The sequence below is a fragment of the Pimephales promelas genome, chromosome 24 (genome assembly GCF_988280905.1).
Source record: "Pimephales promelas chromosome 24, fPimPro1.hap1.1, whole genome shotgun sequence".
Lineage (NCBI taxonomy): Eukaryota > Metazoa > Chordata > Actinopteri > Cypriniformes > Leuciscidae > Pimephales > Pimephales promelas.
Window position 1 is genome coordinate 25,598,048 of NC_142792.1, and position 14,378 is coordinate 25,612,425.

Here is a 14,378-nt window from a genome sequence, read left to right on the forward strand (position 1 = left end):
AAATTAAGTATCCCTAATCTTCTCAAAATTCTGGATTCTGATAGAGGGCCATGAGACTTAGACCTGAGTGCAACAATGGAGGCTCTAGACCCTTCCAGAGCTGAGATATCGAAATTCAAAATTTCGACCAGAAAAAAAAACGACAGTGTTACCCCTTATGTTTTTTTTTTTTGGTGAAAAATTAAGTATCCCCAATCTTCTCAAAACTCTGGATTCTGATAGAGGGCCATGAGACTTAGACCTGAGTGCAACAATGGAGGCTCTAGACCCTTCCAGAGCTGAGATATCGAAAATCAAAATTTCGACCAGAAAAAAAAACGACAGTGTTACCCCTTACGTTTTTTTTTGGGGGGGGCGAAAAATTAAGTATCCCCAATCTTCTCAAAACTCTGGATTCTGATAGAGGGCCATGAGACTTAGACCTGAGTGCAACAATGGAGGCTCTAGACCCTTCCAGAGATGAGATATATCGAAATTCAAAATTCCGACCAGAAAAGAAAACGACAGTGTTACCCCTTATGTTTTTTTTTTTTGGTGAAAAATTAAGTATCCCCAATCTTCTCAAAACTCTGGATTCTGATAGAGGACCATGAGACTTAGACCTGAGTGCAACAATGGAGGCTCTAGACCCTTCCAGAGATGAGATATCGAAAATCAAAATTTCGACCAGAAAAAAAAAAGACAGTGTTACCCCTTACGTTTTTTTTGGGGGGGCGAAAAATTAAGTATCCCCAATCTTCTCAAAACTCTGGATTCTGATAGAGGGCCATGAGACTTAGACCTGAGTGCAACAATGGAGGCTCTAGACCCTTCCAGAGATGAGATATATCGAAATTCAAAATTCCGACCAGAAAAGAAAACGACAGTGTTACCCCTTATGTTTTTTTTTTTTGGTGAAAAATTAAGTATCCCCAATCTTCTCAAAACTCTGGATTCTGATAGAGGACCATGAGACTTAGACCTGAGTGCAACAATGGAGGCTCTAGACCCTTCCAGAGATGAGATATCGAAAATCAAAATTTAGACCAGAAAAAAAAAAAGACAGTGTTACCCCTTACGTTTTTTTTGGGGGGGCGAAAAATTAAGTATCCCCAATCTTCTCAAAACTCTGGATTCTGATAGAGAGCCATGAGACTTAGACCTGAGTGCAACAATGGAGGCTCTAGACCCTTCCAGAGCTGAGATATCGAAAATCAAAATTTCGACCAGAAAAAAAAACGACAGTGTTACCCCTTACGTTTTTTTTTGGGGGGGCGAAAAATTAAGTATCCCTAATCTTCTCAAAACTCTGGATTCTACTAGAGGGCCATGAGACTTAGACCTGAGTGCAACAATGGAGGCTCTAGACCCTTCCGGAGATGAGATATCGAAATTCAAAATTTCTACCAGAAAAAAAACGACAGTGTTATCCCTTATGTTTTTTTTTTTGGGCGAAAAATTAAGTATCCCTAATCTTCTCAAAACTCTGGATTCTGATAGAGGGCCATGAGACTTAGACCTGAGTGCAACAATGGAGGCTCTAGACCCTTCCAGAGCTGAGATATCGAAATTCAAAATTTCGACCAGAAAAAAAAACGACAGTGTTACCCCTTAGGTTTTTTTTTTTGGGCGAAAAATTAAGTATCCCCAATCTTCTCAAAACTCTGGATTCTGATAGAAGGACATGAGACTTAGACCTGAGTGCAACAATGGAGGCTCTAGACCCTTCCAGAGCTGAGATATCGAAAATCAAAATTTCGACCAGAAAAAAAAACGACAGTGTTACCCCTTACGTTTTTTTTTTTGGGGCGAAAAATTAAGTATCCCCAATCTTCTCAAAACTCTGGATTCTGATAGAGGGCCATGAGACTTAGACCTGAGTGCAACAATGGAGGCTCTAGACCCTTCCAGAGCTGAGATATCGGAAATCTAAATTTCGACCCGTAAAAAAAACGACAGTGTTACCCCTTACGTTTTTTTTTTGGGCGAAAAATTAAGTATCCCCAATCTTCTCAAAACTCTGGATTCTGATAGAGGGCCATGAGACTTAGACCTGAGTGCAACAATGGAGGCTCTAGACCCTTCCAGAGATGAGATATATCGAAATTCAAAATTTCGACCAGAAAGGAAAACGACAGTGTTACCCCTTATGTTTTTTTTTTTTGGTGAAAAATTAAGTATCCCCAATCTTCTCAAAACTCTGGATTCTGATAGAGGACCATGAGACTTAGACCTGAGTGCAACAATGGAGGCTCTAGACCCTTCCAGAGATGAGATATCGAAAATCAAAATTTCGACCAGAAAAAAAAACGACAGTGTTACCCCTTACGTTTTTTTTTTGGGCGAAAAATTAAGTATCCCAAATCTTCTCAAAACTCTGGATTCTGATAGAGGGCCATGAGACTTAGACCCGAGTGCAACAATGGAGGCTCTAGGCCCTTCCAGAGCTGAGATATCGAAAATCAAAATTTCGACCAGAAAAAAAAAACGACAGTGTTACCCCTTACGTTTTTTTGGGGGGGGCGAAAAATTAAGTATCCCCAATCTTCTCAAAACTCTGGATTCTGATAGAGGGCCATGAGACTTAGACCTGAGTGCAACAATGGAGGCTCTAGACCCTTCCAGAGCTGAGATATCGAAATTCAAAATTTCGACCAGAAAAAAAAACGACAGTGTTACCCCTTATGTTTTTTTTTTTGGGTGAAAAATTAAGTATCCCCAATCTTCTCAAAACTCTGGATTCTGATAGAGGGCCATGAGACATAGACCTGAGTGCAACAATGGAGGCTCTAGACCCTTCCAGAGCTGAGATATCGAAAATCTAAATTTCGACCCGTAAAAAAAACGACAGTGTTACCCCTTACGTTTTTTTTTTTGGGCGAAAAATTAAGTATCCCTAATCTTCTCAAAACTCTGGATTCTGATAGAGGGCCATGCGACTTAGACCTGAGTGCAACAATGGAGGCTCTAGACCCTTCCAGAGCTGAGATATCGAAAATCAAAATTTCGACCAGAAAAAAAAACGACAGTGTTACCCCTTAGGGTTTTTTTTTTGGGCGAAAAATTAAGTATCCCCAATCTTCTCAAAACTCTGGATTCTGATAGAGGGCCATGAGACATAGACCTGAGTGCAACAATGGAGGCTCTAGACCCTTCCAGAGCTGAGATATCGAAAATCAAAATTTCGACCAGAAAAAAAAACGACAGTGTTACCCCTTACGTTTTTTTTTGGGGGGGCGAAAAATTAAGTATCCCCAATCTTCTCAAAACTCTGGATTCTGATAGAGGGCCATGAGACTTAGACCTGAGTGCAACAATGGAGGCTCTAGACCCTTCCAGAGCTGAGATATCGAAAATAAAAATTTCGACCAGAAAAAAAAACGACAGTGTTACCCCTTACGTTTTTTTTTTGGGCGAAAAATTAAGTATCCCCAATCTTCTCAAAACTCTGGATTCTGATAGAGGGCCGTGAGACTTAGACCTGAGTGCAACAATGGAGGCTCTAGACCCTTCCAGAGCTGAGATATCGAAATTCAAAATTTCGACCAGAAAAAAAAACGACAGTGTTACCCCTTGTTTTTTTTTTTGGGTGAAAAATTAAGTATCCCCAATTTTCTCAAAACTCTGGATTCTGATAGAGGGCCATGAGACTTAGACCTGAGTGCAACAATGGAGGCTCTAGACCCTTCCAGAGCTGAGATATCGAAAATCAAAATTTCGACCAGAAAAAAAAACGACAGTGTTACCCCTTAGGTTTTTTTTTTTGGGCGAAAAATTAAGTATCCCCAATCTTCTCAAAACTCTGGATTCTGATAGAGGGCCATGAGACATAGACCTGAGTGCAACAATGGAGGCTCTAGACCCTTCCAGAGCTGAGATATCGAAAATCAAAATTTCGACCAGAAAAAAAAACAACAGTGTTACCCCTTACGTTTTTTTTTGGGGGGGCGAAAAATTAAGTATCCCCAATCTTCTCAAAACTCTGGATTCTGATAGAGGGCCATGAGACTTAGACCTGAGTGCAACAATGGAGGCTCTAGACCCTTCCAGAGCTGAGATATCGAAAATAAAAATTTCGACCAGAAAAAAAAACCACAGTGTTACCCCTTACGTTTTTTTTTTGGGGGGCGAAAAATTAAGTATCCCCAATCTTCTCAAAACTCTGGATTCTGATAGAGGGCCATGAGACATAGACCTGAGTGCAACAATGGAGGCTCTAGACCCTTCCAGAGCTGAGATATCGAAAATCAAAATTTCGACCAGAAAAAAAACGACAGTGTTACCCCTTACGTTTTTTTTTTGGGGGGCGAAAAATTAAGCATCCCCAATCTTCTGAAAACTCTGGATTCTGATAGAGGGCCACGAGACTTAGACCTGAGTGCAACAATGGAGGCTCTAGACCCTTCCAGAGCTGAGATATCGAAAATCAAAATTTCGACCAGAAAAAAAAACGACAGTGTTACCCCTTACGTTTTTTTTTTTGGGGCGAAAAATTAAGTATCCCCAATCTTCTCAAAACTCTGGATTCTGATTTTCACTGCCGTGCCCAAACAAAGAGAGTTTTGGATCCACTGCCGGACCCAAACAAAGAGAGTTTTTGATCCACTGCACCTACCAGCTGCTATTGTGTTGCGAGCATTCTTGCTGACCGCACAAACTGGCATCCAGTCTGTCTCCAACTGCCTGCGTTGGTGGTATAGTGGTGAGCATAGCTGCCTTCCAAGCAGTTGACCCGGGTTTGATTCCCGGCCAATGCAAAGCCTTTTGCCCATGGCCAACTCCTCCTTTAACTCGTGGCTCGAGCAAAACTTTGTTATGGGTCTTTTTCGCAGCAATAAAGGACTAGGTCTCCCCGTCAGGGAATCGAACCCCGGTCTTCCGCGTGATAGGCGGAGATACTGTCCACTATACTAACGAGGAGTTGCAGAGACAGGTAGTCGCCGACCATCAGCCTGACTGCAGCTCGCTGCAAACAGCCTTCCTATTTCCAGGAACGGCCTCATGCGTCATTTTAGGTCTTCGCTTCACAGAAGCCAGTGAAGCCAAACAAATCATCTAATACCATTTAAATATGAAGTGTTTAATTTATAATGAAGAAATTAGAGCTTTCTTTTTTAATAAAGAGCCTGGTAGGTCAGGTCAAAAAGCTCATGCGTTTTTTTTTTTTCACTGCCGTGCCCAAACAAAGAGAGTTTTGGATCCACTGCCGGACCCAAACAAAGAGAGTTTTGGATCCACTGCACCTACCAGCTGCTAATGTGTTGCGAGCATTCTTGCTGACCGCACAAACTGGCATCCAGTCTGTCTCCAACCGCCTGCGTTGGTGGTATAGTGGTGAGCATAGCTGCCTTCCAAGCAGTTGACCCGGGTTCGATTCCCGGCCAACGCAAAGCCTTTTGCCCATAGCCAACTCCTCCTTTAACTCGTGGCTGGAGCAAAACTTTTTTATGGGTCTTTGGGCAGCAATAAAGGGCTAGGTCTCCCCGTCGGGGAATCGAACCCCGGTCTTCTGCGTGACAGACGGAGATACTGTCCACTATACTAACGAGGACTTGCAGAGACAGGTAGTCGCCCACCATCAGCCCGACTGCAGCTCGCTGCAAACAGCCTTCCTATTTCCAGGAACGGCCTCATGCGTCATTTTAGGTCATCGCTTCACAGAAGCCAGTGAAGCCAAACAAATCATCTAATACCATTTAAATATGAAGTGTTTAATTTATAATGAAGAAATTAGAGCTTTCTTTTTTAATAAAGATCCTGGTAGGTCAGGTCAAAAAGCTCATGCGGTTTTTTTTTTCACTGCCGGGCCCAAACAAAGAGTTTTGGATCCACTGCACCTACCAGCTGCTAATGTGTTGCGAGCATTCTTGCTGACCACACAAACTGGCATCCAGTCTGTCTCCAACCGAGACTTACAATGGAGACCTATGGAAGACAACAATGGAGGCTCTAGACCCTTCCAGAGCTGAGATATCGAAAATCAAAATTTCGACCAGAAAAAAAAACGACAGTGTTACCCCTTACGTTTTTTTTTTTTTGGGGCGAAAAATTAAGTATCCCCAATCTTCTCAAAACTCTGGATTCTGATAGAGGGCCATGAGACTTAGACCTGAGTGCAACAATGGAGGCTCTAGACCCTTCCAGAGCTGAAATATCGAAATTCAAAATTTCGACCAGTTTTTTTTTGGGCGAAAAATTAAGTATCCCCAATCTTCTCAAAACTCTGGATTCTGATAGAGGGCCATGAGACATAGACCTGAGTGCAACAATGGAGGCTCTAGACCCTTCCAGAGCTGAGATATCGAAAATCAAAATTTCGACCAGAAAAAAAAAACGACAGTGTTACCCCTTACGTTTTTTTTTTTTTGGGCGAAAAATTAAGTATCCCAAATCTTCTCAAAACTCTGGATTCTGATAGAGGGCCATGAGACTTAGACCTGAGTGCAACAATGGAGGCTCTAGAGTCTAGACCCTTCCAGAGCTGAGATATCGAAAATCAAAATTTCGACCCGTAAAAAAACGACAGTGTTACCCCTTACGTTTTTTTTTTTTGGGCGAAAAATTAAGTATCCCTAATCTTCTCAAAACTCTGGATTCTGATAGAGGGCCATGCGACTTAGACCTGAGTGCAACAATGGAGGCTCTAGACCCTTCCAGAGCTGAGATATCGAAAATCAAAATTTCGACCAGAAAAAAAAACGACAGTGTTACCCCTTACGTTTTTTTTGGGGGGGGGGCGAAAATTAAGTATCCCCAATCTTCTCAAAACTCTGGATTCTGATAGAGGGCCATGAGACTTAGACCTGAGTGCAACAATGGAGGATCTAGACCCTTCCAGAGCTGAGATATCGAAAATCTAAATTTCGACCCGTAAAAAAAACGACAGTGTTACCCCTTACGTTTTTTTTTTTTGGGCGAAAAATTAAGTATCCCCAATCTTCTCAAAACTCTGGATTCTGATAGAGGGCCATGAGACTTAGACCTGAGTGCAACAATGGAGGCTCTAGACCCTTCCAGAGCTGAGATATCGAAAATCAAAATTTCGACCAGAAAAAAAAACGACAGTGTTACCCCTTACGTTTTTTTTTTTGGGGCGAAAAATTAAGTATCCCCAATCTTCTCAAAACTCTGGATTCTGATAGAGGGCCATGAGACTTAGACCTGAGTGCAACAATGGAGGATCTAGACCCTTCCAGAGCTGAGATATCGAAAATCTAAATTTCGACCCGTAAAAAAAACGACAGTGTTACCCCTTACGTTTTTTTTTTTTGGGCGAAAAATTAAGTATCCCCAATCTTCTCAAAACTCTGGATTCTGATAGAGGGCCATGAGACTTAGACCTGAGTGCAACAATGGAGGCTCTAGACCCTTCCAGAGCTGAGATATCGAAAATCAAAATTTCGACCAGAAAAAAAAACGACAGTGTTACCCCTTACGTTTTTTTTTTTGGGGCGAAAAATTAAGTATCCCCAATCTTCTCAAAACTCTGGATTCTGATAGAGGGCCACGAGACTTAGACCTGAGTGCAACAATGGAGGCTCTAGACCCTTCCAGAGCTGAGATATCGAAAATCTAAATTTCGACCAGAAAAAAAAACGACAGTGTTACCCCTTACGTTTTTTTTGGGGGGGGCGAAAAATTAAGTATCCCCAATCTTCTCAAAACTCTGGATTCTGATAGAGGGCCATGAGACTTAGACCTGAGTGCAACAATGGAGGCTCTAGACCCTTCCAGAGCTGAGATATCGAAATTCAAAATTTCGACCAGAAAAAAAAACGACAGTGTTACCCCTTATGTTTTTTTTTTTGGGTGAAAAATTAAGTATCCCCAATCTTCTCAAAACTCTGGATTCTGATAGAGGGCCATGAGACATAGACCTGAGTGCAACAATGGAGGCTCTAGACCCTTCCAGAGCTGAGATATCGAAAATCTAAATTTCGACCCGTAAAAAAAACGACAGTGTTACCCCTTACGTTTTTTTTTTTTGGGCGAAAAATTAAGTATCCCTAATCTTATCAAAACTCTGGATTCTGATAGAGGGCCATGCGACTTAGACCTGAGTGCAACAATGGAGGCTCTAGACCCTTCCAGAGCTGAGATATCGAAAATCAAAATTTCGACAAGAAAAAAAAACGACAGTGTTACCCCTTACGTTTTTTTTGGGGGGGGGCGAAAAATTAAGTATCCCCAATCTTCTCAAAACTCTGGATTCTGATAGAGGGCCATGAGACTTAGACCTGAGTGCAACAATGGAGGATCTAGACCCTTTCAGAGCTGAGATATCGAAAATCTAAATTTCGACCCGTAAAAAAAACGACAGTGTTACCCCTTACGTTTTTTTTTTTTGGGCGAAAAATTAAGTATCCCCAATCTTCTCAAAACTCTGGATTCTGATAGAGGGCCATGAGACTTAGACCTGAGTGCAACAATGGAGGCTCTAGACCCTTCCAGAGCTGAGATATCGAAAATCAAAATTTCGACCAGAAAAAAAAACGACAGTGTTACCCCTTACGTTTTTTTTTTTGGGGCGAAAAATTAAGTATCCCCAATCTTCTCAAAACTCTGGATTCTGATAGAGGGCCATGAGACATAGACCTGAGTACAACAATGGAGGCTCTAGACCCTTCCAGAGCTGAGATATCGAAAATCTAAATTTCGACCCGTAAAAAAAACGACAGTGTTACCCCTTACGTTTTTTTTTTGGGGCGAAAAATTAAGTATCCCCAATCTTCTCAAAACTCTGGATTCTGATAGAGGGCCGTGAGACTTAGACCTGAGTGCAACAATGGAGGCTCTAGACCCTTCCAGAGATGAGATATCGAAATACAAAATTTCGACCAGAAAAAAAAACGACAGTGTTACCCCTTACGTTTTTTTTTTGGGTGAAAAATTAAGTATCCCCAATCTTCTCAAAACTCTGGATTCTGATAGAGGGCCATGAGACATAGACCTGAGTGCAACAATGGAGGCTCTAGACCCTTCCAGAGCTGAGATATAGAAAATCAAAATTTCGACCCGTAAAAAAAACGACAGTGTTACCCCTTACATTTTTTTTTTTGGGCGAAAAATTAAGTATCTCTAATCTTCTCAAAACTCTGGATTCTGATAGAGGTCCATGAGACTTAGACCTGAGTGCAACAATGGAGGCTCTAGACCCTTCCAGAGCTGAGATATCGAAATTCAAAATTTCGACCAGAAAAAAAAACGACAGTGTTACCCCTTAGGGTTTTTTTTTTTGGGCGAAAAATTAAGTATCTCTAATCTTCTCAAAACTCTGGATTCTGATAGAGGGCCATGAGACTTAGACCTGAGTGCAACAATGGAGGCTCTAGACCCTTCCAGAGCTGAGATATCGAAATTCAAAATTTCGACCAGAAAAAAAAACGACAGTGTTACCCCTTAGGGTTTTTTTTTTTGGGCGAAAAATTAAGTATCCCCAATCTTCTCAAAACTCTGGATTCTGATAGAGGGCCATGAGACATAGACCTGAGTGCAACAATGGAGGCTCTAGACCCTTCCAGAGCTGAGATATCGAAAATCAAAATTTCGACCAGAAAAAAAAACGACAGTGTTACCCCTTACGTTTTTTTTGGGGGGGGCGAAAAATTAAGTATCCCCAATCTTCTCAAAACTCTGGATTCTGATAGAGGGCCATGAGACTTAGACCTGAGTGCAACAATGGAGGCTCTAGACCCTTCCAGAGCTGAGATATAGAAAATCAAAATTTCGACCCGTAAAAAAAACGACAGTGTTACCCCTTACATTTTTTTTTTTGGGCGAAAAATTAAGTATCTCTAATCTTCTCAAAACTCTGGATTCTGATAGAGGTCCATGAGACTTAGACCTGAGTGCAACAATGGAGGCTCTAGACCCTTCCAGAGCTGAGATATCGAAATTCAAAATTTCGACCAGAAAAAAAAACGACAGTGTTACCCCTTAGGGTTTTTTTTTTTGGGCGAAAAATTAAGTATCTCTAATCTTCTCAAAACTCTGGATTCTGATAGAGGGCCATGAGACTTAGACCTGAGTGCAACAATGGAGGCTCTAGACCCTTCCAGAGCTGAGATATCGAAATTCAAAATTTCGACCAGAAAAAAAAACGACAGTGTTACCCCTTAGGGTTTTTTTTTTGGGCGAAAAATTAAGTATCCCCAATCTTCTCAAAACTCTGGATTCTGATAGAGGGCCATGAGACATAGACCTGAGTGCAACAATGGAGGCTCTAGACCCTTCCAGAGCTGAGATATCGAAAATCAAAATTTCGACCAGAAAAAAAAACGACAGTGTTACCCCTTACGTTTTTTTTTGGGGGGGCGAAAAATTAAGTATCCCCAATCTTCTCAAAACTCTGGATTCTGATAGAGGGCCATGAGACTTAGACCTGAGTGCAACAATGGAGGCTCTAGACCCTTCCAGAGCTGAGATATCGAAAATAAAAATTTCGACCCGTAAAAAAACGACAGTGTTACCCCTTACGTTTTTTTTTTTTGGGCGAAAAATTAAGTATCCCTAATCTTCTCAAAACTCTGGATTCTGATAGAGGGCCATGCGACTTAGACCTGAGTGCAACAATGGAGGCTCTAGACCCTTCCAGAGCTGAGATATCGAAAATCAAAATTTCGACCAGAAAAAAAAACGACAGTGTTACCCCTTACGTTTTTTTTGGGGGGGGGGCGAAAATTAAGTATCCCCAATCTTCTCAAAACTCTGGATTCTGATAGAGGGCCATGAGACTTAGACCTGAGTGCAACAATGGAGGATCTAGACCCTTCCAGAGCTGAGATATCGAAAATCTAAATTTCGACCCGTAAAAAAAACGACAGTGTTACCCCTTACGTTTTTTTTTTTGGGCGAAAAATTAAGTATCCCCAATCTTCTCAAAACTCTGGATTCTGATAGAGGGCCATGAGACTTAGACCTGAGTGCAACAATGGAGGCTCTAGACCCTTCCAGAGCTGAGATATCGAAAATCAAAATTTCGACCAGAAAAAAAAACGACAGTGTTACCCCTTACGTTTTTTTTTTTTGGGGCGAAAAATTAAGTATCCCCAATCTTCTCAAAACTCTGGATTCTGATAGAGGGCCATGAGACTTAGACCTGAGTGCAACAATGGAGGATCTAGACCCTTCCAGAGCTGAGATATCGAAAATCTAAATTTCGACCCGTAAAAAAAACGACAGTGTTACCCCTTACGTTTTTTTTTTTTGGGCGAAAAATTAAGTATCCCCAATCTTCTCAAAACTCTGGATTCTGATAGAGGGCCATGAGACTTAGACCTGAGTGCAACAATGGAGGCTCTAGACCCTTCCAGAGCTGAGATATCGAAAATCAAAATTTCGACCAGAAAAAAAAACGACAGTGTTACCCCTTATGTTTTTTTTTTTGGGGCGAAAAATTAAGTATCCCCAATCTTCTCAAAACTCTGGATTCTGATAGAGGGCCACGAGACTTAGACCTGAGTGCAACAATGGAGGCTCTAGACCCTTCCAGAGCTGAGATATCGAAAATCAAAATTTCGACCAGAAAAAAAAACGACAGTGTTACCCCTTACGTTTTTTTTGGGGGGGGCGAAAAATTAAGTATCCCCAATCTTCTCAAAACTCTGGATTCTGATAGAGGGCCATGAGACTTAGACCTGAGTGCAACAATGGAGGCTCTAGACCCTTCCAGAGCTGAGATATCGAAAATAAAAATTTCGACCAGAAAAAAAAACGACAGTGTTACCCCTTACGTTTTTTTTTTGGGCGAAAAATTAAGTATCCCCAATCTTCTCAAAACTCTGGATTCTGATAGAGGGCCGTGAGACTTAGACCTGAGTGCAACAATGGAGGCTCTAGACCCTTCCAGAGCTGAGATATCGAAATTCAAAATTTCGACCAGAAAAAAAAACGACAGTGTTACCCCTTGTTTTTTTTTTTGGGTGAAAAATTAAGTATCCCCAATTTTCTCAAAACTCTGGATTCTGATAGAGGGCCATGAGACTTAGACCTGAGTGCAACAATGGAGGCTCTAGACCCTTCCAGAGCTGAGATATCGAAAATCAAAATTTCGACCAGAAAAAAAAACGACAGTGTTACCCCTTAGGTTTTTTTTTTGGGCGAAAAATTAAGTATCCCCAATCTTCTCAAAACTCTGGATTCTGATAGAGGGCCATGAGACATAGACCTGAGTGCAACAATGGAGGCTCTAGACCCTTCCAGAGCTGAGATATCGAAAATCAAAATTTCGACCAGAAAAAAAAACAACAGTGTTACCCCTTACGTTTTTTTTTGGGGGGGCGAAAAATTAAGTATCCCCAATCTTCTCAAAACTCTGGATTCTGATAGAGGGCCATGAGACTTAGACCTGAGTGCAACAATGGAGGCTCTAGACCCTTCCAGAGCTGAGATATCGAAAATAAAAATTTCGACCAGAAAAAAAAACGACAGTGTTACCCCTTACGTTTTTTTTTGGGGGGGCGAAAAATTAAGTATCCCCAATCTTCTCAAAACTCTGGATTCTGATAGAGGGCCATGAGACATAGACCTGAGTGCAACAATGGAGGCTCTAGACCCTTCCAGAGCTGAGATATCGAAAATCAAAATTTCGACCAGAAAAAAAACGACAGTGTTACCCCTTACGTTTTTTTTTTGGGGGGCGAAAAATTAAGTATCCCCAATCTTCTGAAAACTCTGGATTCTGATAGAGGGCCATGAGACATAGACCTGAGTGCAACAATGGAGGCTCTAGACCCTTCCGGAGATGAGATATCGAAAATCAAAATTTCGACCAGAAAAAAAAACGACAGTGTTACCCCTTACGTTTTTTTTTTGGGGCGAAAAATTAAGTATCCCCAATCTTCTCAAAACTCTGGATTCTGATTTTCACTGCCGTGCCCAAACAAAGAGAGTTTTGGATCCACTGCCGGACCCAAACAAAGAGAGTTTTTGATCCACTGCACCTACCAGCTGCTATTGTGTTGCGAGCATTCTTGCTGACCGCACAAACTGGCATCCAGTCTGTCTCCAACTGCCTGCGTTGGTGGTATAGTGGTGAGCATAGCTGCCTTCCAAGCAGTTGACCCGGGTTTGATTCCCGGCCAATGCAAAGCCTTTTGCCCATGGCCAACTCCTCCTTTAACTCGTGGCTCGAGCAAAACTTTGTTATGGGTCTTTTTCGCAGCAATAAAGGACTAGGTCTCCCCGTCAGGGAATCGAACCCCGGTCTTCCGCGTGATAGGCGGAGATACTGTCCACTATACTAACGAGGAGTTGCAGAGACAGGTAGTCGCCGACCATCAGCCTGACTGCAGCTCGCTGCAAACAGCCTTCCTATTTCCAGGAACGGCCTCATGCGTCATTTTAGGTCTTCGCTTCACAGAAGCCAGTGAAGCCAAACAAATCATCTAATACCATTTAAATATGAAGTGTTTAATTTATAATGAAGAAATTAGAGCTTTCTTTTTTAATAAAGAGCCTGGTAGGTCAGGTCAAAAAGCTCATGCGTTTTTTTTTTTTCACTGCCGTGCCCAAACAAAGAGAGTTTTGGATCCACTGCCGGACCCAAACAAAGAGAGTTTTGGATCCACTGCACCTACCAGCTGCTAATGTGTTGCGAGCATTCTTGCTGACCGCACAAACTGGCATCCAGTCTGTCTCCAACCGCCTGCGTTGGTGGTATAGTGGTGAGCATAGCTGCCTTCCAAGCAGTTGACCCGGGTTCGATTCCCGGCCAACGCAAAGCCTTTTGCCCATAGCCAACTCCTCCTTTAACTCGTGGCTGGAGCAAAACTTTTTTATGGGTCTTTGGGCAGCAATAAAGGGCTAGGTCTCCCCGTCGGGGAATCGAACCCCGGTCTTCTGCGTGACAGACGGAGATACTGTCCACTATACTAACGAGGACTTGCAGAGACAGGTAGTCGCCCACCATCAGCCCGACTGCAGCTCGCTGCAAACAGCCTTCCTATTTCCAGGAACGGCCTCATGCGTCATTTTAGGTCATCGCTTCACAGAAGCCAGTGAAGCCAAACAAATCATCTAATACCATTTAAATATGAAGTGTTTAATTTATAATGAAGAAATTAGAGCTTTCTTTTTTAATAAAGATCCTGGTAGGTCAGGTCAAAAAGCTCATGCGGTTTTTTTTTTCACTGCCGGGCCCAAACAAAGAGTTTTGGATCCACTGCACCTACCAGCTGCTAATGTGTTGCGAGCATTCTTGCTGACCACACAAACTGGCATCCAGTCTGTCTCCAACCGAGACTTACAATGGAGACCTATGGAAGACAACAATGGAGGCTCTAGACCCTTCCAGAGCTGAGATATCGAAAATCAAAATTTCGACCAGAAAAAAAAACGACAGTGTTACCCCTTACGTTTTTTTTTTTTTGGGGCGAAAAATTAAGTATCCCCAATCTTCT

General features: G+C 42.1%; 4 non-coding genes across 4 annotated transcripts; 2 read left to right on the forward strand and 2 right to left on the reverse strand.

Moving 5' to 3' along the window:
- Positions 1-4,827: 4,827 nt before the first annotated feature.
- trnad-auc (transfer RNA aspartic acid (anticodon AUC)) lies at positions 4,828-4,899 on the reverse strand. The gene has a single exon. It is a non-coding gene; the product is annotated as a tRNA-Asp (tRNA).
- Positions 4,900-5,296: 397 nt separating this feature from the next.
- On the forward strand, positions 5,297-5,368 carry trnag-ucc (transfer RNA glycine (anticodon UCC)). The gene has a single exon. It is a non-coding gene; the product is annotated as a tRNA-Gly (tRNA).
- Positions 5,369-13,157: 7,789 nt separating this feature from the next.
- Positions 13,158-13,229, reverse strand: trnad-auc (transfer RNA aspartic acid (anticodon AUC)). The gene has a single exon. It is a non-coding gene; the product is annotated as a tRNA-Asp (tRNA).
- A 397-nt stretch (positions 13,230-13,626) lies between these two features.
- On the forward strand, positions 13,627-13,698 carry trnag-ucc (transfer RNA glycine (anticodon UCC)). The gene has a single exon. It is a non-coding gene; the product is annotated as a tRNA-Gly (tRNA).
- The last annotated feature ends 680 nt before the right edge of the window (positions 13,699-14,378 follow it).